This window comes from Triticum dicoccoides, chromosome 7A (assembly GCF_002162155.2).
Source record: "Triticum dicoccoides isolate Atlit2015 ecotype Zavitan chromosome 7A, WEW_v2.0, whole genome shotgun sequence".
NCBI classification, from domain to species: domain Eukaryota; kingdom Viridiplantae; phylum Streptophyta; class Magnoliopsida; order Poales; family Poaceae; genus Triticum; species Triticum dicoccoides.
Window position 1 is genome coordinate 210,531,703 of NC_041392.1, and position 25,569 is coordinate 210,557,271.

The following is a 25,569-nucleotide window of genomic DNA, read 5'->3' on the forward strand; positions in this document are numbered from 1 at the left end:
CGCCTAAGCACCGCTACAATATTATCGAGGACTATGGTGGAAGGGGGCACCACACACGGCTAAGAATATGATCACGTGGATCAACTTGTGTGTCTAGGGGTGCCCCCTGCCCCCGTATATAAAGGAGCAAGGGGAGGAGGCCGGCCGTCCCTATAGGCGCGCCAAGGAGGAGTCCTCCTCCTAGTAGGAGTAGGACTCCTAGTAGGAGTAGGACTCCTAGTAGGAGTAGGACTACTACTAGGAGGGGGAAGGAAGTGGGGAGGGAGAGGGAAAGGGGGGCGCCGCCCCCCTCCTAGTCCAATTCGGACCAGGGGGAGGAGGCACGCGGCCCACCTTTGTCTGCCCCTCTCTCTTTCCACTAAGGCCCATATGGCCCATTACTTCTCTCGGGGGGGTTCCGGTAACCCTCCGGCTCTCCGGTTTTCTCCGAAATCACCCGGAACACTTCCGGTGTCCGAATATAGCCGTCCAATATATCAATCTTTATGTCTCGACCATTTTGAGACTCCTCGTCATGTCCGTGATCACATCCGGGACTCCGAACTAACTTCGGTACATCAAAACTCATAAACTCATAATATAATTGTCATCGAAACCTTAAGCGTGCGGACCCTACGGGTTCGAGAACAATGTAGACATGACCGAGACACGTCTCCGGTCAATAACCAATAGCGGAACCTGGATGCTCATATTGGCTCCTACATATTCTATGAAGATCTTTATCGGTCAGACCGCATAACAACATACGTTGTTCCCTTTGTCATCGGTATGTTACTTGCCCGAGATTCGATCGTCGGTATCTCAATACCTAGTTCAATCTCGTTACCGGCAAGTATCTTTACTCATTCTGTAATACATCATCTCGCAACTAACTCATTAGTTGCAATGCTTGCAAGGCTTATGTGATGTGCATTACCGCGAGGGCCCAGAGATACCTCTCCGACAATCGGAGTGACAAATCCTAATCTCGAAATACGCCAACCCAACATGCACCTTTGGAGACACCTGTAGAGCACCTTTATAATCACCCATTTACGTTGTGACTTTTGGTAGCACACAAAGTGTTCCTCCGACAAACGGGAGTTGCATAATCTCATAGTCATAGAAACATGTATAAGTCATGAAGAAAGCAATAGCAACATACTAAACGATCGGGTGCTAAGCTAATGGAATGGGTCATGTCAATCAGATCATTCACCTAATGATGTGATCCCGTTAATCAAATAACAACTCTTTGTTCATGGTTAGGAAACATAACCATCTTTGATTAACGAGCTAGTCTAGTAGAGGCATACTAGTGACACTCTGTTTGTCTATGTATTCACACATGTATTATGTTTCCGGTTAATACAATTCTAGCATGAATAATAAACATGTATCATGATATAAGGAAATAAATAATAACTTTATTATTGCCTCTAGGGCATATTTCCTTCACCAACAATGGGCCTCCTCAAGTTCCCTAGGTCTTCGTGAGCAAGCAAGTTGGATGCACACCCACTTAGTTTCTTTTGTTGAGCTTTCATACATTTATAGCTCTAGTGCATCCGTTGCATGGCAATCCCTACTCCTTGCATTAACTTCAGTCGATGGGCATCTCCATAGCCCATTGATTATCCTCATTGATGTGAGACTTTCTCCTTTTTTGTCTTCTCCACATAACCCCCATCATCATATTCTATTCCACCATAGTGCTATGTCCATGGCTCGCGCTCATATATTGCGTGAAAGTTTATAGGTTTGAGATTACTAAAGTATGAAACAATTGCTTGGCTTGTCATCGGGGTTGTGCATGATGAGAGCATTCTTGTGTGACGAAAATGGAGCATGACTAAACTATATGATTTTGTAGGGATGAACTTTCTTTGGCCATATTATTTTGAGAAGACATAATTGCTTAGTTAGTATGCTTGAAGTATTATTATTTTTATGTCAAAACAAATTTTTATCTTGAATCTTTTGGATCTGAATATTCATACCACAATTAAGACGAATTATATTAAAATTATGCCAAGTAGCACTCCACATCAGAATTATCTTTTTTATCATTTACCTACTCAAGGACGAGCAGGAATTAAGCTTGGAGATGCTTGATACGTCTCCAACGTATCTATAATTTTTGATTGCTCCATGCTATATTATCTACTGCTTTGGACATTATTGGGCTTTATTATCCACTTTTATATTATTTTTGGGACTAATCTATTAACCGGAGGCCCAGCCCAGAATTGTTGTTTTTGCCTATTTCAGAGTTTCGCAGAAAAGGAATATCAAACGGAGTCCAAACGGAATGAAACCTTCGGGAACATGATTTTCGGAACGAACATGATCCAGGAGACTTGGACCCTACTTCAAGAAATAAATGAGGAAGCCACGAGCTAGGGGGCGTGCCTACCCCCCCAGGCGCGCCCTCCACCCTCGTGGGCCCCCTGTTGCTCCACCGACGTACTCATTCCTCCTATATATATCTACGTACCCCCAAACGATCAGAGACGGAGCCAAAAACCTAATTCGACCGCCGCAACCTTCTGTATCCACGAGATCCCATCTTGGGGCCTATTTAGGAGCTCCATCGGGGGGGGGGGGGCATCCCTCACGGAGGGCTTCTACATCAACACCATAGCCTCTCCGATGAAGTGTGAGTAGTTTACCTCAGACCTTCGGGTCCATAGTTATTAGCTAGATGGATTCTTTTCTCTTTTTGGATCTCAATACAATGTTCTCCCCCTCTCTTGTGGAGATCTATTCGATGTAATCTTCTTTTTGCGGTGTGTTTGTTGAGACCGATGAATTGTGGGTTTATGATCAATATTATCTATGAACAATATTTGAATCTTCTATGAATTCTTTTATGTATGATTGGTTATCTTTGCAAGTCTCTTCGAATTCTCAGTTTGGTTTGGCCTACTAGATTGATCTTTTTTGCAATGGGAGAAGTGTTTAGTTTGGGTTCAATCTTGCGGTGTCCTTTCCCAGTGACAGTAGGGGCAGCAAGGCACGTATTGTATTGTTGCCATCGAGGATAACAAGATGGGGTTTTATCATATTGCATGAATTTATCCCTCTACATCATGTCATCTTGCTTAAGGCGTTACTCTGTTTTCATGAACTTAATACTCTAGATGCATGCTGGATAGCGGTCGATGAGTGGAGTAATAGTAGTAGATGTAGGCAGGAGTCGATCTACTTGTCTCGGACATGATGCCTATATACATGATCATACCTAGATATTCTCATAACTATGCTCAATTCTGTCAATTGCTCAACAGTAATTCGTTCACCCACCGTAAAATACTTATGCTCTTGAGAGAAGCCACTAGTGAAACCTATGTCCCTCGGGTCTATCTTCATCATATTAATCTTCCAATACTTAGTTATTTCCTTTGCTTTTTTACTTTGCTTTTATTTTACTTTGCATCTTTATCACAAAAATACCAAAAATATTATTCTATCATATCTATCAGATCTCACTCTCGTAAGTGACCGTGAAGGGATTGACAACCCCTTATCGTGTTGGTTGCGAGGAGTTATTTGTTTTGTGCAGGTACGAGGGACTCGCGCTTAGCCTCCTACTGGATTGATACCTTGGTTCTCAAATACTGAGGGAAATACTTACGCTACTTTGTTGCATCATCCTTTCCTCTTCAAGGAAATCCAACGCAGTGCTCAAGAGGTAGCATAGTACCGCTCGAGAGCGGTAGTACCGCCCTATCACCGTGGTAGTACCGCGCTGGGCACGGTCCCTCCTCTATCTTCAAGCCCTCCCTGGCTGGGCGGTAGTACCGCAAGGGGGAGCGGTAGTACTGCCGGGTCCAGCGGTAGTACCGCTGCCCCCTGCAGTGCTATTTTGGGGGGTAACGGTTGGATGGGGCCCTTTAGTATAAAAGGGGGTCCCCTTCTTCCTCGTTGACTTACCTCTCCCCCCATAAGCTCCATTAATGCTCTAAGCTCCATTTTCGCCCGATCTCTCTCCCTAGCCAATCATACTTGTTGATTTGCTCGGGAGTGGTTGAGAAGGCCCCGATCTACACTTCCACCAAGAGAAATTTGATTCCACCACCAATCCCTAGCGGATCTTGTTACTCTTGGGTGTTTGAGCACCCTAGACGGTTGAGGTCACCACGGAGCCATAGTCCATTGTGGTGAAGCTTCGTGGTGTTGTTGGGAGCCTCCGATTAAGTTGTGGAGATTGCCCCAACCTTGTTTGTAAAGGTCCGGTCGCCGCCTCCAAGGGCACCAATAGTGGAATCACAGAATCTCGCATTGTGTGAGGGCGTGAGGAGAATACGGTGGCCCTAGTGGCTTCTTGGGGAGCATTGTGCCTCCACACCGCTCTAACGGAGACGTACTTCCCCTCAAAAGGAAGGAACTTCGGTAACACATCCTCGTCTTCACTGGGTCCACTCTTGGTTATCACTTACCTTTACTTGTGCAAGCTTATTAGTGTTACTTCTCTTGCTTGCTTGTATTTTAGTTGTTGTTGCATCATATAGGTTGCTCACCTAGTTGCACATCTAGACAACCTACTTTGATGCAAAGTTTAATTTGGTAAAGAAAAGCTAAAAATTGTTAGTTGCCTATTCACCCCCCCTCTAGTCAACCCTATCGATCCTTTCACAATCCATATTACTTGTCGCACAAACATATATATGTAAAGATATTTCAGTGCTTGATACATCCATTTGAGCAACAAGTAATATGGATCAGAGGGAGTATATCATTTTAGAATGTCATACATGCATGAGAATAACGCCTGATTCACGAATCAACATCAATCTTAACACGTAGACCAATGACAATTATAACCTTGTGGTGCCACGGAACAATTCACCAATCTATACTAATTACAATTGGTTCAATTTACACATATATGCATTGGAAATAGTGCTCCTAAAGGAAATGCCTTCATCTTGGTAGAGTTTTGTCCGATACATACTGGACATACAGAAGCATTTGACACATCACCTTGATACTGGTGCGATTGTGGTAACAATAGCGCATTTCCTGACGAAAATATGAGATACCATACAAATCACTATCTAATCTTGAACGTGCTTCACATGGTATCCAGAAGCCAATGCTATAGCATGAACTTGATTGCAGTGTAGGTAATGCTCAAACCCTGAATCTTCCTTCTTCAACTATTGTCATGCCCACAGACATGCCCACCTGCATGTTGTAATTCAATCAACTGAAGAGAGGTTATAATGTAAAACAAATTAAGGTCACATTTATATTCAAATATGTCATCTTATTTAGCATACTATACTTTCCTTTATCTAAGAAAACATTGTCATACTACACAATCTGTAGAGAAAAGTAAAACCAATAAACTCTAGTTCATGACAAGTAGATAGTTTCATAGACAGAAAGACTCATCCGACACGGATCATTGCAGAAACATATGTAGATTCAACGTCCTATCTCGGGAAAAGTAATAAGTACAGAAGAAATTGTCAAAGTTTCTACATGCAACATGGATGCAAATAGTTCACTGTTAGGTACATACATGTCAAAGGTTGTTTTCCTATTTAAAACATGCCCATAAATGCAAGCCAATCCAAAGTCCAAGCAGTGCCTTGCATGCATATACCGCAATAGAACATTAACCATGTGCTTCCATATAAAGCAGGTTTGCCTGACAAAAGTAAAAAAACAAAAAACATTCGTAGGAAAATCAAATCACCATTCGAAATTCTTAAAAGACACTTTCTTAACATTCAAATACTTGATGCACCCTCTCTAGGAGCAGCGGTACATAAACTGAGTCCTTGCAAGCCAAGAACTGAATCCCCCACACAAGAATATCAGTTCTTCACAGCAAGAAATTAACCCCACAAACTACAATAAAAAACTGAATACTTGCAAATAAAAATGAAAATTGAATGCCCAGAACATGTCACATATGCTCAAAATAGAGAATCAAATCGATAAGACAGTAGTTTAATCTATCAGGGGGAAGAAGTGGGTGGATCAACTTATGGGGACAGAGATACCAGTGTCTTGGGGTCTCGATTGCAGGGAGTCAAAGGCGAGTGAGGTGGCTGACTGAAGGACATTTGCGATATTTGTTAGGCCAAAAAAAGTTCCAGATCAGTCAAGCCATTCCCAATGAAGAAGATGAGCCAAACCTAACGAATCAACGCCTCCATCTTGGCCATCTCAGTGTGGTCGACCCCTAATTCGAGTGTGGTGCATTGATGCAGACGCTCCATGCCTCCACCAAGCCAAAAAAATATGCATTCAATTTTAGTTAGGGCATTCATGATTAATGGAGGATTGAATTCTCACTTTTAGTAAAGGCATTCATGGTGTTTGTTTGAATTATAGTCATACTGGGATGCAGAAACTACATTGTTAAAGCAAACTTGCAAATAGTATACTGCAGTGTATAGTGAACAAATTAGCAAACATGATATTCATGGGAATTTCATATAGAAGTGTACGAATACTCAGAAACTTGCAGAAACTACAATTTATACCTTTGAGGCTACCTCCTGGACAATATGTTGTTGATTTGACATCTTTTGGTATACTCAAAAAGCTTCAACTCTAGTTCTTCTGGCCTGCAAAATGATAATTTGACTCAGTGAAACAGTGGTGGTTCTTGACATTGCTTATCTGGTGCTAGAAACCCGCGCCCACTAAATAATACAACTGACAATAACATCAAATTGGATGTGCTTACAGGGGGTAAATTGATTGTATTTAGGCATCTGCAGGATAAAGTTTGCACTCTAAAAAAATGTGTGCCCGTTTCTCTGCAATGGAATCTAGAAGTTGTACGTCCTTTGCTAACTGTTCATGAACACTGCAAGGGAGCACTTTTCCGATAATTTATGTTTCAGATGTCCTAATACTAAGGTTAAAACACCATCTAATACTTTCTGTATAATGAACATTTTATATCAAATAATTCTTTCTGCTTACAGTGCTAGAAAATGTTCAACTGAAAATGCAAGGAGGAATATATCGAGCAGGTTGATGACAGTATACTTAAATACGGTCTCCTACTTCCTCTAAAGTTTTACTAATTCCCTCCCCAGATTCAGAAAACACAATCCACCTGAGTTTTCTATTTATAAACAACCGGTGGAACTGCACGTACATGGCCAAAACCGAGATTTCAAGTATTCTAATTCAACATGGCTCTCATTGAGAAAAATAACATACACGGGAGCTCCACATTTTGAGTCCCCGGCACGAAAAAAACATTGCATGTTGATGAGTGTCTGTGGTGCACGAAGAAACAACGGTGGCGATGCTTCAGACTTTGGCACACCTCCATACACTCGGATCAAACCTGGAAATGCTAATTGCTAACATAAAACGGAGCTCACCTCCAGATCACATCGAGTCAATCAAATAAGTGTAGTTGTAGTCATACATAAAGCAAAACTATTTGGAGTTGCGTCTTCTATGAACATCATTAGCCTAAACGGGGAAAACAACAACTCAGAGTACCTAAAGTAGCCTACCTTAACGAACATAATAACCTGAGGCGGTGAGACATCCCGAATTCCCGATCATGGCTGGCGTCCACGCGATGAATACTCGTCAATGGATGGAGATAGTGTTAAGGTTGGCGCATCCGCGCATGGAGTGGACCGGCGGTGGTCGCTTCCAGGCAGTGGACGCCATGCGAGGAGTGGGGTGTGGCGGAGGCGGATTACACGCAGTCCAATTCCCTTGAGGGATGTGGTAGCGGCTTGTCCAGATCGAGTGGATCCAGTCGGTGAGGCAGCTTGCGGCGACGAAGTGAGGGAGGCGGAGGACGCGGTGACGGGCGACGGTGGCTCCTGCTCCCTCGGCGGCGTGGCGTGCGGCATGCTGCGGACGACACGCCATGATGCCGAGGTCACAGACGCTCCTGTCCCTTGTCGCGCGGCGGCGCGGCGACTTCTGCACCCTGGGCGGCAGGGAGGGACCGCGGGGATGAGTAATTTCCTTTTTGAAGTTTATCTAAGGGCGCGTGATTACAAGAGATGGTTGCGTGTGAGGGCTAGTGATTTCGTTTTTCGTGCCTTGCGTGATTATGAGGGATCCCTGTGCGGGCGCGGGACGTGAACGGATTGAGATCTCTACTCCTAATGGAGCAGTTGGTAGTCTCCGCCGGTCAATTTTCGTCCCATCACTTTCGTCCGGTTTTTTTTCATAGGTTTTTTTTGGTTCCGTCCACCACCTTCCCTCCGCTGGTTTTGGGACAGAACCAATCCCTCGCGAGCCCTACCTCGTCTCCAGTCGCAGCCGCCGCCGCACCCCAATCCAACCCCGCCGCTGGCGATCTCCTCGCCCCGCTGCGCCGCCGCCGGCAAGGGAAGGGAAGGGAAGGGAAGGGAGAGGGAGCGCCCAGATCCACGCCCATCGATCTACCAGCTGGCCACCACCCCCTCCCTCCCCAGCCGGTCGCCACGGCGCCACCACCCCCTGGGCAGCCATGCACATCGGTAGGCGGCCACACGACAGGTGGGTCTCGGCCTCCCTCCTCCCATCGTCCAAGGCCAGGAGCTCCCCTCCCCGCCGCGCCCTCGCCACGCACCTGTCCTCCCCCGCCGCGCACCTGTCCTCCCACGCCGCGCCGCCGCTGCTCGCCTATGTCGTCCCCCGCCGCGTCGCCGCCGCTCGCCCTGCTCCCCATCCTCGGCCTCACACCCGTCGCATCGTCTCCTCCTCCCGCCCCTCGGTGCTCAACAGGAGGAGCCTGACTCGCCGCCGGCCCTCACGAGAGAGAGGTCTCCGCCCCCGGTCAGCTCTGGCTGCCTCCACCACCACATATTGGCAGGAGACCCCCGCCGCTCCTCCATTGCATGGCCATCACCGAGAGGAGCAGCGGCTGGAGGCGTCGTCATTGGCTGGAGGAGCAATGGGCCGACATCCTCGCGTTCATGCACCTCCGGGAAGAACGACCCGAGGGGAGAAGCCCCCGATCCGCTGTGCAAAGTGAGCGGTGAGTGCCATCTCCACTTATCTGCGCAAGATTTGATATGTCGATCTGTTCGTTTGTAGGCGGGGTTGGAACCCAAGGTGCATATGCAGTCCTCCAGAGTTGCATGCAGGAAGCTCATATTGCTCTTCTATGTTGATTTAGCAGATGAAAAGAATTAGGAAGACTACTTGTGCTTGTTTTTAGTTGGGTGTGGATCTATGCCTTTTATTTCTTGGGTGGACGTTGGTAGGCCCTGCGATTGATATTTCTCTGTGGATGGAACCCTGGTGGTTTTGTTCCTTTTTGCATGCAGGAAGGTTAGGTTTTTCTAAAGGAGCTGGGGCTTCTTATTCGTTTGCTACTCTAGCTAGGTTCCAATGAAGGGGCTCTTTTGAGCTATCTTATTTGGTTAGTTTGTTGTCCAAGTGTCCATGGGAGTATTAAAAAAAAGGGCAACCTGGTGCATGTAGCTCCCGCTTGCGCAGGGTCCAGGGAAGGGTCCGACCACTTTGGGTCTATAGTACGCAGCCTTTCCCTACATTTCTGGGAGTATTAGATCTAGAATTTTTTTTTTCTAAAGTATGCCTTCGTTGTCAAGGAGAAGTTTAGTCTTGATGTCACATGATAATTAGGAGTACCCCTGGAGATGCTTTGATGCTTTGGTGTGCCCCTTTTCATTGATGTTGTTGGATGAGTAATCATATGATAATGAGGAGTACCCATGAAGATGCTTTGGTGCTTTGGTGTGCCCCTTTTGATAGGCGTTATTGGATAATAAGTAGGTGATCTGGTGAGAGATAAAGGTGATTTTTTGGATTTTCCCTGTTTTGTTGGTACCTTGATTTCCAGGGAAACATTGGTCTAGCTAGGTTGTTTATAAAGTCCTTTGGTTTTCACATATGCAAATGGAAACATCTCTATCTCTAATGTTGTCGATTTTGAGGTACCAAAAGCTTGAGACATTTGATTTTGGGTTAATCCTAGTTATGATGGTGCATGCTTGATGTGCATATATGTGACCATTTGCTCCTATGTTCACTTTTGTCGAGTTACAACCTGACCTTCTGAATTTGTTTTACTTCAGAGATGTGGTCCCGTCGTTGTTGGCTGTTGAATTTGTGCTGCAGTCCATGCCCACCACGTCCGTGTCTTCGCCCCTTTGTCATCCAACACAAACAGCAGAACGGAGCAACAACCGCGGTTTGCGAGGTCAGAGAACTGCCGCAGCTTGCTGCCATGTACAGCTCGCCCTTCTTCTATGCCAAAAGCCCCTCGATTGAAGCTCCAACTCAATTGCAAATCAAAATTACCAACCCAGATAATCTCTCCGGAACAACGCCTAGCTCGCCGTGCTCCACTCACTGTAAGTACCTTGACCTCTGGTTATTCTGAACCATTTCTTTTTCTGTTTGGGCTGTAATTTGTAAGTTTTCTTTCTTAGTAAATAATAAATAAAGCTTTGCTGCTGATGACTATTTTCTTGGATAAGATTATATTATTTAGATTGTGAGCTCACCTATTTGTGATTTGTATCTCAGCTAACAGCATATCTCATAACCGAAGGCATGAACAAGTGCTTCAGTATTGCTGGTGGCAATCCATTGCTTGAGGTGACATCGTGTGCAAGATTATCCCCATGGAGGGTGCTGGCACGGTGACACCCTCCTCGACCTGTTGATCCCATGACTTAGGTAAGCTTACTCCCCTTTCCTCATGGCTGATTTCTATTTTTTGTGTTGCTCTGTTCGATTTGGTGGTTCCCCATGTCCCATTAGATACCTTCCCAATGGCTAGGGCCTCCATGTTATATATGGTGTTCACGGTGAGATAAAGTTTGAGGTCGATTTGATCCGTAGTTATTCTTTGCGACTAAGTTGACATATTGCTATATGTGAGCACACTTATAGATTTTGGTCTTCTGGATATGGTATTTTTTTACTACGCTTTACAGATATGGCTTTTTTTGTAGACATTATTATGCGAAAAAATTGCTACGAGGGTACTATCAGTAATAGCTTTTGTTTTCTATCTGTTCTCCACTGGCCATTTTCTGTGCAGTTTGTTTTCTTTTATATTTGTGCTTGGTTACAAGTTTTTGTGTACTTGTTATAGATCTCTCTCTCTCTCTCTCTCTGACCAATGATCTTGGCTCGCAGGTCACCGAGGCAGACGAGGTTATGGATTACCTGATGAGGTACTACTGAATACTGATGATCTTACATGTCTCTCTCTCTCTCTCATGTCAAGTTCAATTCCCTCTTATTTTGCAGAATGGAATATTTTGTTGCTTTTTGCAATGCTATATTTGTTATATACTGTGTGATGGAAGTATATGTTTTCCTGCCTTTGGACGCAGAAGCGAGCCATCGCCGGCGGGCTAACGCTGTTGCACGTCATGGCGGGGACGGCCTTGTGGCAGTCGTGCGTGCGCTACTCGAGTTGGGCACCGATGTGGAGGCCCCTGGTCAGAAGGGACGCGGCTGGAGCTGCTGCTGGAGGAGACGCGGAAGCGTTGGACCCGACTCCTTTGTGCAGCCATGCTAGCCTGCTGGAAGATCCATGGCCTGCCTGGCCAGCGTGACCATTGAACAAATCGTCTCTCAAAACCCTCCCTCCTCCTCGTAAGTGTTGATTTCAATTGTTTGCACCAACTTCTGCTTTGTCCGCAATGTTACAGATGCTTGTAGATTTAGCAAATATAATTTCTTATTATATGTTTTCACATTTGAATTTGCATCCTGGTTTTGCTTCGAGGATTGTAGTTCAGTCCTTGATTAAACAAGCGTTTGTGCCAGGCTTGCGTGGTGACTCTGCAACCTGGTTGAATGGCTGATTTGCAACTTGGTCTTGCTTACATAGAATTTATAAGTGTTGGTGCTGGCTTGCATCGTTGTATATAGGAGACGCCTCTTTAGGGCCTCCTCACACCATCAGGCAAGATGCCGCAACCAGTGCTGCCGAGGAGATGTTGTCGTCCGCTTAAGCATCATTCGGAAGACGCCGATGTGCTTACCAATCCTCATGTTTTTCTGCACCCAATTTGTTTGTCATGAATGATCTCTTTAGCGCATCGATGCCCCAGCTAAGCTCATTCCTAATTCAGTTTCTGTTGTCACTAGATTTTTTTGTAAGGAAACTGTAATGTTTGATTATTTTTTCAATTTGAGGTAAAGCTAATTGTGTCTTGCAAACACTCATGTTTTTATTTGGGTCTGGTTCAATAACTCATATCAGGCGGCATGGAGCTAATTTGACTCCTAAAGCCAGTAAGAGGGTTCCCTGGATGGTCAATAAGGGGATGATGCCAATTAGTCTGGATTCTGGAACAATGCTAACATTCAAATCCTTGACGTGTTGGTGCATCCGTGCTTTGATAAAAAAACAATTAGGTATGCTTCTCAGTTCTCACTACCTCTGCGTGAAAACCAAAATTACAAATCATTATTTGTTATTTCCAACTATTTTTTGTGGCTGATTGGACAATATTTCCGTTTCTAACTTCCTTCCTTCGAATGACTTGCCAATGATCTTTCACAATTTTATAGTGTTTACTTTATTTCTGTAACTGATATCCTTTAAATTCAATTTGTTTTAAAGGTTCACCATGTTTCTTTAACAAAATTTATCCAGTGAATTGGTATGTCTGCTCCACTGGGCAGCAGCTGCAACCTTTCAACTTTGGCTCTTGCACCATTGTTTCATAGGTGTATGCTCTATTTTCCTGTCTAGTCATTTGGTCTTTATATTCAGCTTGTGTTTGTCAAGAGCTTATTCGGTCAAAGGTTATAAGAGATATGACAGTGCCTTTGTTGCGCTAAGGAATATGGGGTCATGAAAAATCAAGGTTTGTTCTTGCTTCATTATGTTTCCCACCAATTGTTTTGTTATACACCTTGTTCTTACTACTTGCATGTGACAGCCGGAGCAGTAGGCAAAATTCTATTTCTTCTTCTAGATTGCTATACCATTGTACAAGAATCAGAATATCAGTGCAATTGTGCCTTTTCAGTCCATATTTAACAATGACAAAAAATTATTTTCCTTTCGTTTCTGTTTCACTTGTGTCTGCACCGGAGAATGTTCATCCTTGCCTTCCATCACTGGAGAATATTCATCCTTACTCACTTGGCCTACTGTAACAATGCTAATTTCTCTGCCATCTAATTGCTCCATACACTTAGTTTGTTTATATCTAGAGTTCACATAGGGATTAGTAAACAAATAGTCTTTTTTAATCAAACGGCCATGCAGGTTTGAGCAAGCTCAAAGTAGGCTGGGGAGGATGACCAATGATTATACTGATGTTGGTCAAAGCCATATTTTTTGTGCAGGTCCTAGCGAGCTCATCGCCCACGTAAAATATTCCTTGATGGTGGTCCATATTTTTTGTGCATATTTAGCTCAGTATTCGGCCAAACACTTTAACTTGTATATCGTAAGAAAGAAAATGTACAATTTTTTACTGAGAAGCAGTAAATCTCTTGATTACTAAAATTGTCAGACACCTTTGTGGTTCACAAGTATACTTGTCTACGACCGCGTACGCCCACGCATTCGAGCCACCAGGACCTTTAAGGAGACCTTGCCAGGCAATACTTGGGCGCTGGACTTGGGACCAGTCATTGATTTTCCATGCCTGAAACAGTTTTGGATGCTATGGCCACGGATTGCTGATGTTTAGCTCACGGAAGGAGCAGAGGACCCCATAAGATGGGCGTGGAAGAGTAGTGGCATGTTCTCCGTTTGCCCTACATATGCCTCAAAATTCGGAGGAAGCGATGTGGTACCATACGCGGACGTCACATGGAACTCGAAGGCCGCCCTTCAATGTCAATTCTTCACTTGGCTAGCCATGTGGAACCGTTGTTGGACGTCCGTTCGACTCACCAAGAGAGGCTTGCCCACCATGACACATGCCCCTTCTACAAAGCCGACGAGACCATTAACCATCTACTCATCGAATGCATCTTCACACGATGGTCGATCGGTGTGGCACATGGTGTGGTCGGCTATTGGAAATCCGGACCAAGCTCCCACTGTTGATGATAACTTAGTGTTATGGTGTGACTCCAAAAGATGTGGAGGTCAAAAGGTGAATGAAACGAGGGCCATTCTTTTATTTTTTGCAAAATGAAACGAGGACCATTCTCTCGCTAATCACTCGAGAACTTTGTAAATACCGCAATGCCATTGTCTTTGGCGGAGCAACACTTTCTGTGCTTACGATCACAAGAAAATTTTGACCGAAGGGAGGACATGCAGCAAGCCGGGCTACTCAAGGGTAGGTGGGTTAGTACAGAGTAGTTAATCATTGTGGCCGATAGACGGTGGGCTACCATGTAATATATGATAAAGCACACTCTCCGTGAAAAAGTTGTATATTAATAATCTGGTCTTTTTCCTATTTGTGATTTTCCGCACTAAATTTTTTGTGGACCTTGGATCGTGCCGAGTCAGCTAGAAATGCTATATCATAATTACCTTAGCTATTATTTTCATTTATTACCAATACATTAAAGACCCAGTTGGTGATGCTATATGTTGACCATGTGAGCGAACACACATGAGGTAAATTACATGAGCGAGCAGTTCATATTTTTTATATAAAGTCATATAATTTTTTGGTTAGGATACAAGGGTAAATGCGTTGGTTGATTGTGTCAAGAGTTAATAACGAACATGGTGGCGCATCAGTCGCATGCCCAACAATAGACATGATATTTTTGTTTCGTGGTAATGCTTAACATTAAACTGCATGTTACAATGTGACAATGGCTCATGAGATATCGGATCTGCCTTCTTGGCTCGGGGGCGTCAGGGACGGTGCACACCTCGTCTCCCTTGATGGTGGCGATGGATCGAAATGAATACGGGGAGGGGGTCAGTGCAGAGAGCGGGGTGATTGACGAGGGACTCCTCTTTAGCGATGTAGCGACTAGATCTCAAACGGTCCAATCTCTGTGCTCCGATGTCATCCCTGGATCAGTAATGCTGACACCACACAGTACTTGAAGGATTTATAACAGAGTAGTAATCACATACTTATTACATTGAGTGTCTCAAAAGAGAACTTATTACAATAAATATGGCTTAAGGCCATCTAATAACGATAACAGCGGAAGGCTTGGAAGATAAGTGAGTCCATCAACTCCAACAACATCACTGAGTATAGAACCACGACCTAAAGGCACCTTACTCGTCGTCTGAAAAGTCTGCAACATGAACGTTGCAGCCTGAAACGGGTCAGCACATGGAATATGCTAACAATGTAACACATAGAGAGCAATGAAAAAATAGGGCTATACTACATGCATATTTGGCTGGTGGACAACTCTATGGTTATAGTTTTGCGTAAAACCAATTTTTCCCTACTGCAAAGGAATACATTTTATTTAACTATCATGATGGTTGTTAAACATTGAGAGTGTAGACACCCTCTCAATCCCAATTAAACATCATCATTAAAACCCAACAATTAATTAGAGTAACATGATGAGATTCACATGATAATCCAAGTACTAGATACTCAAGTTGTTCATAACCGGGGACATGGCTAACCATAATTAGTTTATACACTTTGCAGAGGTTTGCGCACTTTTCCCCACAAGACTCGATCTCCTTCGTTGGGATTCTCGCACTACATGGTGTTTGAGAAACGGATGACCGAGACATAGTATTTCAGAAGTGCTAGCACCTTACGATCGGGTAGACCGTTACACCTACTTTCCCCTACACCTGCTAGTCTACCACTGTAAGAGTTCGCACAACTTAATCAACTATGCTAGAGCCCATAGTAGCTTGTGGCTGCACACGGAAGTTTCTAGTATGAATAATCTCATGATCCCTTTGAGTCTGGGTGGCGGTCCAAAAGAAAAACAGGCAATCGCTGGAATACCCAGGTGCCTCAATTCACCCAGATGTATATTTAAGTTATCACCTTAGATAAACCATTAATTTAACAAACTCACATCTATCATGGATACATTCACCCAATCCATGTCTACTAGCATAACATGGCATAATAAGCAAATGTAGAAGTAACTCCCAAGGGTTCGATAATAACAGGTAATATGTACTACCTCATCTACTTCCCAAACCCACAATTTAATTAGATCATAATCATGTAATGTGTGAGGATTGATCTAATGCAATAAAAACTGGGTAATATGAAGTATGATCAAAGTGTTACTTGCCTTGCTGATGATCCGCAAAACCTAGCGATTTGAAGTAGCAAGCGGCGCACTCCGGATACTATCGCAAACAAACAAGCATACAATAAGTACTCAACTAATGCACAGGTAAAACTCAAATAAGAGATCTAACCAGAAAGTTCAACTTAAGAACTCCGGTTGGCAAAAAGAATCAAACCGAACGAAGCATCGAAAGACAAACGACAAAAGAAACAGGCTCCGTTTACTATTCTGTATCTAGGTCAAATTTTACAGAGGCAAAAACTGGTTTGAGTTGGTTAAACGGAAAGAGGGTTTTGAGACGAAACTCCAGGCGCTTGAATCGCCTGATTCCGATAAACGAGCAAAAAGTTATACTAGAACGAACATCGGATCAGAAATCTCGATAAGAAAACTCGCGGAATAAATCCGAGAAAAAAGAAAAACGACGAACAGATTAAGGAACGAACGTTCGTTATCTGGATCTAAACGATGAACGCGTTCATTAAAACGAACGAACGAGTGAACACTCGCTAATTAAACTAAACCGGAAAAAAACCGATCTATCTAAAAAAATGGATCTAAAAAAACCGAACGAAAACCGGCGAAAACCAACGGTTTTTTAAAAAAACCGGCTGCGGCGAGATCGACCTCGTCGGCGGCGGCGGAGCGGCAGCGGCGGTGGCGGCTGGGGCGGTGGCGGCTTTGGGCTGGTCGGGCCCCGGGGTCGCGCTATAAAAAGGCCTCGGCCAGGGAGTCCTGGCCGGACACGGCCCGTTGGTCGGTTCGGATTTTTTTTAATTATTACGCGCAGAAAAACAAACAAAAGGAATACTAAACAGACTCCAAAAATCTCGAAATAAATTTTCCCCGGCTTCTAAAATCAAGGCGCACAGGATGAATATTTATTTGGGGCCTAAATGCAATTTTGAAAAACGCACATTTTTCCTAAATTAAAAAAATAGCAAATAAAATCAAAATAAAATCTTATTTGATTTTATTATTAAATCCTTAATATTTCTTTATTCTGGGAAAGTCATTTTATTCCCTCTCTCATATTTTTATAATAGAAATAATTAAAGATAAAATAAATAAAATCAAATGATCCTATTTTTAAAATTTGAGAAAACTCAAATATGAAAATAACGAAATCCCCAACTCTCTCCAAGGGTCCTTGAGTTGCGTAGAATTTCTAGGATCAACCAAAATGCAAATAAATATGATATGCAAAGATGATCTATTGTATAACATTCCAAATTGAAAATTTGGGATGTTACAAACCTACCCCCCTTAAGATGAATCTCGCCCTCGAGATTCGGGTGGTCTTTCAGCAATTCTTTCTCTCGTTCCCAGGTGGCTTCATCCTCCGTGTGGTGGCTCCACTGAACTTTGCAAAACTTGATAAATGGTGACTCAGCTGGCATAATCAAGAATCTTAACTGGTTTCTCCTTGTAGGTCAAATCACTGTCCAACTGAATCGCTTCCAGCGGTACTGTATCTCTCAGCGGTATATCAGCCATCTCTGTGTGGCACTTCTTCAACTGTGAAACATGGAACACATCGTGAACTCCTGACAATCATTTGGGCAATTCCAACTTATAAGCTACTTCTCCCATACGCTCCAAAACCTTGTATGGTCCTACAAAACGTGGCGCTAACTTTTCCTTAACTCCAAAGCGCTTAACTCCTTGAAGTGGAGATACTCGAAGATAAACTCGGTCTCCGACTTCGTAAACTGTCTCCTTGCGTTTAGAATCTGCATAGCTCTTCTGCCTGGACTGGGATACCTTGAGCTTATCGCGAATCAATCTCACTTTCTGTTCAGACTCCTTAATCAGATCCGGTCCAAACAACTAGCGGTCTCCAACTTCATCCCACGATAATGGGGTCCTGCACCTCCTTCCGTACAAGGCTTCGAAAGGGGCCATCTTCAAACTGGATTGATAACTGTTGTTATAAGAGAACTCCGCGTATGGAAAATTCTCGTCCCAACTAGATCTGTAATCTAGCGCACAAACTCTCAGCATATCCTCCAAAATCTGATTGACTCTCTCGATTTGTCCATCTGTTTGCGGATGGAAAGCTGTACTGAACTCTAGCCTGGTACCCAAAGTTTCATGCAACTGATTCCAGAACTTTGAGGTAAACTGGGTTCCTCTATCTGATATAATGCTCCTTGGAACTCCATGCAGACATACGATCCTAGTCATATATATCTTTGCCAACTTAGCACTAGTGTAGGTAGTCTTTACTGGAATGAAATGAGCTACTTTTGTCAAACGATCGACTACAACCCAAATCGAGTCATAGCCTGAACGAGTTCTGGGCAATCCTGTAATAAAATCCATGCCTAACTTATCCCACTTCCATTCGGGTATCGGCAATGGCTGTAGCAATCCCGCTGACTTCTGATGCTCTGCCTTTACTCTCTGACATACATCACAAACTGCTACATACTCCGCAATATCCTTCTTCATTCCGGTCCACCAGAAAGTATCCTTCAAATCCAAATACATTTTGGTATTTCCTGGGTGAATCGAATATGGTGAATCATGGGCCTCTTGCAGAATCAACTTCTTGATCTCCAAATCATTAGGCACATAAACACGGTCTTCAAACCATAAGGTATCGTGCTCATTCTCACGAAATCCTTTAGCTTTTCCTTTGCTCATTTTCTCCTTAATAGAAGCAATCTCCTTGTCAGTCCTTTGAGCTTCTCTGATCTTATCCATCAAAGTAGACTGAATCTCCAATGCTGCTAGCCTCTCGGGACTATCTCCAACATAGCTCATGAAGATTTTTGGCTAACTCCCTTGGTAAATCTCCCGTCATTAGGGTGTTGACATGACTTTTACGGCTCAGCGCATTGGCTACTACGTTAGCCTTTCCGGGGTGATAATGCAATCTCATATCATAATCCTTGATGAGCTCCAACCATCTCCTTTGCCTGAGATTCAACTCCTTCTGCGTGAAAATATACTTCAAACTCTTGTGATCCGTGTACACCTCACAATGATTTCCAATGAGAAAGTGTCTCCAAGTCTTCAATGCATGCACTACGGTTGCTAACTCCAAATCATGCGTGGCATAATTTAACTCATGAGGCTTAAGCTGTCGTGAGGCATATGAAACAACTCTTCCTTCCTGCATAAGCACTGCTCCAAGTCCTTGACGTGAAGCGTCGCAATACACCTCATAATCCTTGGTCTGATTTGGCAAAATCAACACTGGTGATGTAACCAAACGTTTCTTCAACTCCTGGAAACTGGCTTCACATTCCTCGGTCCATATGAACTTGGTATCCTTCTTCAACAACTCCGTCATAGGCTTCGCAATCTTCGAGAAATTTTCAATGAATCTCCGGTAGTATCCTGCAAGTCCAAGAAAACTCCGGATCTCTCCAACTATTGTTGGCGCTTCCCAATTTGTCACAGTGTCAACCTTAGTGGGATCTACTTCTATACCTTCTCCGGATATAACGTGTCCGAGAAATCCAACTTCCTTGAACCAAAATTCACATTTGCTAAACTTGGCATATAACCGATGTTCTCTGAGTTTACCAAGTAGCAAACGCAAATGCTCCTTATGCTCCTCTTCATTTTTCGAGTAAACCAGGATATCATCAATGAACACTATGACGAACTTATCCAAAAACTCCATAAATACTTTGTTCATCATGTTCATAAAATATGCAGGTGCGTTAGTCAGACCAAATGACATAACGGTATACTCGTACAACCCATACCTGGTGGTAAAAGCCGTCTTAGGTATATCCTGTTCTCGAATCTTCAACTGATGGTATCCTGATCGCAGATCGATCTTGGAAAATACCTTATCTCCTTGCAATCGATCAAACAAATCATTGACCATCGGTAGTGGGTACTTGTTCTTGATGGTTACTTCATTCAATCCTCGATAATCAACAACCATCCTTAACGATTCATCCTTCTTCTCCACTAGAAGTACTGGCGACCCCCCAAGGCAAAGAACTTGGGCGGATATATCCTTTATCCAATAACTCCTTAATCTGCTTCTTAATCTCTCCCAAATCCTTTGAGGGCATCCTATATGGTCTCTTAGATATTGGCCCTGTGCCTGGCGAAAGCTCAATCAAAAACTCAATATCTCTATCCGCTGGCATGCCTGGCAACTCCTCTGGAAATACATCAGGGAAATCATTCACTAATGGTACTTCCTCCTGCACAACTCCTGTTAACGAATTTACTTGAGTCCTTTTAGGCACATGCCGGGATACATACTTGATCCTGCTCCCTTCTGGGGTGGTAAGCAAAATTGACTTACTGGCGCAATCGATGTTCCCTCCATACATCGATAGCCAATCCATACCCAGAATTACATCCAAACCTTGTGATTCCAAAATGATTAAATCCAAGGGAAACACATGCCTACCTATACTCAATGGCACTTGAAAACATCCCTTACTAGCCATATACTCCGCTCCTGGTGAGCTTACTAACATAGGTGTTCTAAGAACCTTAGTGGGCAGGTTATACTTATCCACAAATTCCCTTGATATGTATGAATGCGATGCACCAGTATCGAAAAGAACGATTGCAGTAAATGACTTAACCAAAAACTTACCGATTACTCCATCCGGCTGCTCTTCAACCTCCTCCACGTTAACGTGGTTTACCTATCCCCTATTGAAAGGGTTCGGCTTCTTCCGAGAGCTTCCATTGCCATTTCCATTCTGAGATTCAGGACATTCATTGGCATAATGTCCGGTCTTCTGGCACTTAAAGCAAGTGACTTGGCTCAGGTCTCTTTTGGCTGGGGTTGATGGGTTGGTACGGTTCTCGCCGTTGCTTCCTCCATTCCCATTACCATTCTTGGGGCCATTATGATTGTGCGAGCTACCTCCTCCATTGGTATGCTGAAAATGTCCTCCCGGTCTAGGGGTAAAATGTGGCTTCTGCTGAGCTCCTGAATTGTACTTCCCTTGTCCATACTTCCTCTTGCGGTTCTCAATCTGCTGCTGCTTCCCTTCAATCATAAGAGCATGATCTACCAACTCCTGGTAGTTGTTGAAGGTTGCTACCATCAACTGCATGCTCAACTCATCATTCAGTCCTTCTAGAAACTTCTCCGGCTTAGCTGCATCCGTAGCAACGTCATCTGGGGCATAACGTGCTAACTTACTAAAGTCCTCCACATACTGGCCAACTGTCCGTCCTCCTTGGCGCAAGTTGCGAAACTCACGCTTCTTCATGGCCATAGCTCCTATTGAAACATGGGCAGTACGGAAAGCCTACTAGAACTTGTCCCATGTGACAGTGTCGATAGGGAAATTGGCTGTGAAATTCTCCCACCATGATGCCGCGGGTCTGTCAAGCTGATGTGCGGCAAACTTCACCTTTTTCGCATCTGTGCATCCTGCTGTGGTTAACTCCCTTGCTATCTTGCGGAGCCAATCATCTGCTACTATAGGCTCGGTGCTACTGGAAAACACCGGCGGATTCAGCCTAAGAAAATGGGCTAAGTGATCAACAGGTGGTGGTGGTGGGTTGTTGTTCTTGTTCCCCTGATTCTGATTCTGTACTAGCAACTGTGTCAACGTGTTCTACTGCTGGATCAACTGAGTGAGCTCCGGTGGGAAGGTAAATCCGGGGTCACGTCTCGGAGGCATCTAAGGGTTTAGAAAAGATGAGATTTAAGAATAGAGAGGGGTCTAGAGAGAAAACACTACCCATATGCACATGAGGCAAAAGCAAACAATTCACTTCATTCAATCAAACAAGGGCATACAATCGATCTAACTATCGCAAAAGTGCTCGGACTATTATATTTACATGGTGGACTACTACTACTGTTGGGGTGGTCTACTAGAAATATTCTTCGGTTGCAGACTCCATGATATCTGCTCCTGCTTCATCAACATAGTCATCATCGCTATCATCTGGATCCGAGTCGGTGTCATCGATGATGATGTAGTCTTCCGGACAAATTTCCTTGGGTTCTTCGTCTTCTTCTACTGGTGTAGGGCCTCCCATAAATATTTCGATCTTCTTGATCAGATCGTCATTCTTCTCCACTAATACTTTGATTTCCTCTTCATAATCTTCACGTGTAGCCTTGAGTTTGTGCTCCAGTTCCTCGATTCTTGTCCTTGCCTTCTTCAGATCTATCATGTCGGCGCACATCTGGTTCTCCTGATTTCGAATGTGCTGGTTTAACTCCTGGATAAAAGCTGCAATTTATCTATCCTTCCTGCTGCTGATCATCTCCCAGTGCTCATCTCGGCGCCCACAAATCTGGTAGATAGTATCCTTGAGATCATTGCGACAAACTTCTCCAATACGTCCCATGGTGATGTGAGCTGCCATGCTCTTTCCTAGACTCCAGGTTGGTGCATCAAAGGAAAACTCTATGGGCTCAGTGACTGGCATGAACGTCCTTCCGGGAACTTGAACTTGAATCATCCAGCGCTCCTCTTCAGGAAAAGTGGCGTTGTAGGTTCCGCTAAAGCTTGGTACTCTGATGTTCAGGTACTTAGTGACTTCCTTCAAGTGACGTCCAAAGGGTGTATCTTCATCCGGTTGTGTGAACTTGTTCCTTGAATCCGCCATCCTAAAAGGGCAGAAAAGATGAGGAGTCAGAATGAGAAGAGTGAGTAGTGATCTAGGGTTTTAGCTTAGTGGTCGTGTCCTACAGTCAGCGTGTGCTCTAATACCATCTTGTAGCGACCAGACCTCAAACGGTCCAATCTCTGTGCTCCGGTGTATCTCTGGATCAGTAATGCTGACACCACACAATATTTGAAGGATTTATAACAGAGTAGCAATCACACACTTATTACATCGAGTGTCTCAAAAGAGAACTTATTACAATAATTATGGCTTAAGGCCATCTAATAACGATAACAGCGGAAGGCTTGGAAGATAAGTGAGCCCATCAACTCCAACGGCATCACTGAGTATAGAACCACGACCTAAAGGCACCTTACTCGTCGTCTGAAAAGTCTGCAACATGAACGTTGCAGCCTGAAACGGGTCAGCACATGAAATATGCTGGCAATGTAACACATAGAGAGCAATGAAAGAATAGGGCTATACTACATGCATATTTGGCTGGTGGAAAACTCTATGGTTATAGTTTTGCGTAAAGCCAATTTTCCCTACTGCAAAGGAATACATTTTATTTAACTATCATGATGGTTGTTAAACATTGAGAGTGTAGACACCCTCTCAATCCCAATTAAACATCATCATTAAAACCCAACAAAATTAATTAGAGTAACATGATGAGATTCACATGATAATCCAAGTACTAGATACTCAAGTTGTCCATAACCGGGGACACGGCTAACCATGATTAGTTTATACACTCTGCAGAGATTTACGCACTTCCCCCCACAAGACTCGATCTCCTCCGTTGGGATTCTCGCACTACATGGTGTTTGGGAAACAGATGACCGAGACATAGTCTTTCAGAAGCGCTAGCACCTTACGATCGGGTAGACTGTTACACCTACTTTCTCCTACACCTGCTAGTCTACCACTGTAAGAGTTCGCACAACTTAATCAATTATGTTAGAGCCCATAGTAGCTTGTGGCTGCACACGGAAGTTTCTAGTATGAATAATCTCATGATCCCTTTGAGCCTGGGTGGTGGTCCAAAAGACAAAACAGGCAATCGCTGGAATACCCAGGTGCCTCAATCCACCCAGATGTGTATTTAAGTTACCACCTTAGATAAACCATTAATTTAACAAACTCACATCTATCATGGATACACTCACCCAATCCACGTCTACTAGTGTAGCATGGCATAATAAGCAAATGTAGAAGTAACTCCCAAGGGTTTGATAATAACAGGTAATAGGTACTACCTCATCTACTTCCCAAACCCACAATTTAATTAGATCCTAATCATGCAATGTGTGAGGATTGATCTAATGCAATAAAAACTGGGTAATAGGAAGTATGATCAAAGTGTTACTTGCCTTGCTGATGATCCGCAAAACCTAGCGATTCGAAGTAGCAAGCGGCGCACTCCAGATACTCTATCGCAAACAAACAAGGATACAATAAGTACTCAACTAATGCACATGTAAAACTCAAATAAGAGATCTAACCAGATAGTTCAACTTAAGAACTCCGGTTGACAAAAAGAATTAAACTAAACGAAGCAACGAAAGACAAACGGCAAAAGAAACAGACTCCGTTTACTATTCTGGATCTAGATCAAATTTTACAGAGGCAAAAACTGGTTTGAGCTGGTTAAACAGAAAGAGGGTTTCGAGACGAAACTCCAGGCGCTTGAATCGTCTGATTCCAATAAACGAGCGAAAAGTTATACTTGAACGAACATCGGATCAGAAATCGCGATCAGAAAAATTGCGGAATAAATCCGAGAAAAAAGAAAAACGACGAACAGATTAACGAACGAACGTTCGTTATCTGGATCTAAACGATGAACGCGTTCGTTAAAATGAACGAATGAGTGAACGCTCGCTAATTAAACTAAACCGGAAAAAAGACCGATCTATCTAAAAGAACAGATCTAAAAAAACTGAACAAAAACCGGCGAAAACCAACGGTTTTCTAAAAAAACCGGCGGCGGCGAGATCGACCTCGTCGGCGACGGGGGAGCTCCGGCGGGCGGCGGCTGGGGCGGCGGGCGGCTTGGGGCTATTGTTTGGGGCGGCGGCGGCTTTGGGCTGGTCGGGCCTTGGGGTAGCGCTATAAAAAGGCCTCGGCCAGGGAGTCCTGGCCGGACACGGCCCTTAGGTCGGTTCGGATTTTTTTAAATTATTACGCGCAGAAAAACAAACAAAAGGAATACTAAAGGATTCCAAAAATCCAGAAATAAATTTTCCCCGGCTTCTAAAATCAAGCCGTACAGGATGAACATTTATTTGGGGCCTAAATGCAATTTTTAAAAATGCGCATTTTTCCTAAATTAAAAAAATAGCAAATAAAACCAAAATAAAATCTTATTTGATTTTATTATTAAATCCTCAATATTTCGTTATTTTGGGAAAGTCATTTTATTCCCTCTCTCATATTTTTATAATTGAAATAATTGAAGATAAATAAATAAAATCAAATGATCCTATTTTTAAAATTTGAGAAAACTCAAATATGAAAATAACGAAATCCCCAACTCTCTCCGAGGGTCCTTGAGTTGCGTAGAATTTCTAGGATCAACCAAAATGCAAATAAATATGATATGCAAAGATGATCTATTGTATAACATTCCAAATTGAAAATTTGGGATGTTACAAGCGATCCATCGGGAAGTATGGTGTGAAGGAGAGGGGGCACCATGGCAAATGTGAGGTCGACGTCATCCAATTTTTAAGAAGTGGACTCCAGCGAGAAGTGTCTAGCTACGATGGGAAACCTAGCGGGAAAGGCAGGGTCCAACAGGAAAGGAGAAGGGTGCATCGTTGGGAGGTTTTTTTATGGGACCGTGTGTTGGAGATAACACGACGGATAATTTGAACAACC

At 43.6% G+C, this 25,569-nt stretch overlaps 1 long non-coding RNA gene across 2 annotated transcripts; it reads left to right on the top strand.

Moving 5' to 3' along the window:
• Nucleotides 1-8,216: 8,216 nt before the first annotated feature.
• LOC119332193 lies at nt 8,217-14,274 on the top strand. 2 transcript variants are annotated; one of them, XR_005160853.1, is made up of 7 exons: nt 8,217-8,947; nt 10,011-10,289; nt 10,465-10,617; nt 11,083-11,120; nt 11,283-11,547; nt 12,161-12,315; nt 12,677-14,274. It is a non-coding gene; the product is annotated as an uncharacterized LOC119332193 (long non-coding RNA). The 2 variants fall into 2 exon arrangements; XR_005160852.1 differs by having other exon boundaries at nt 12,161-14,274.
• The last annotated feature ends 11,295 nt before the right edge of the window (nt 14,275-25,569 follow it).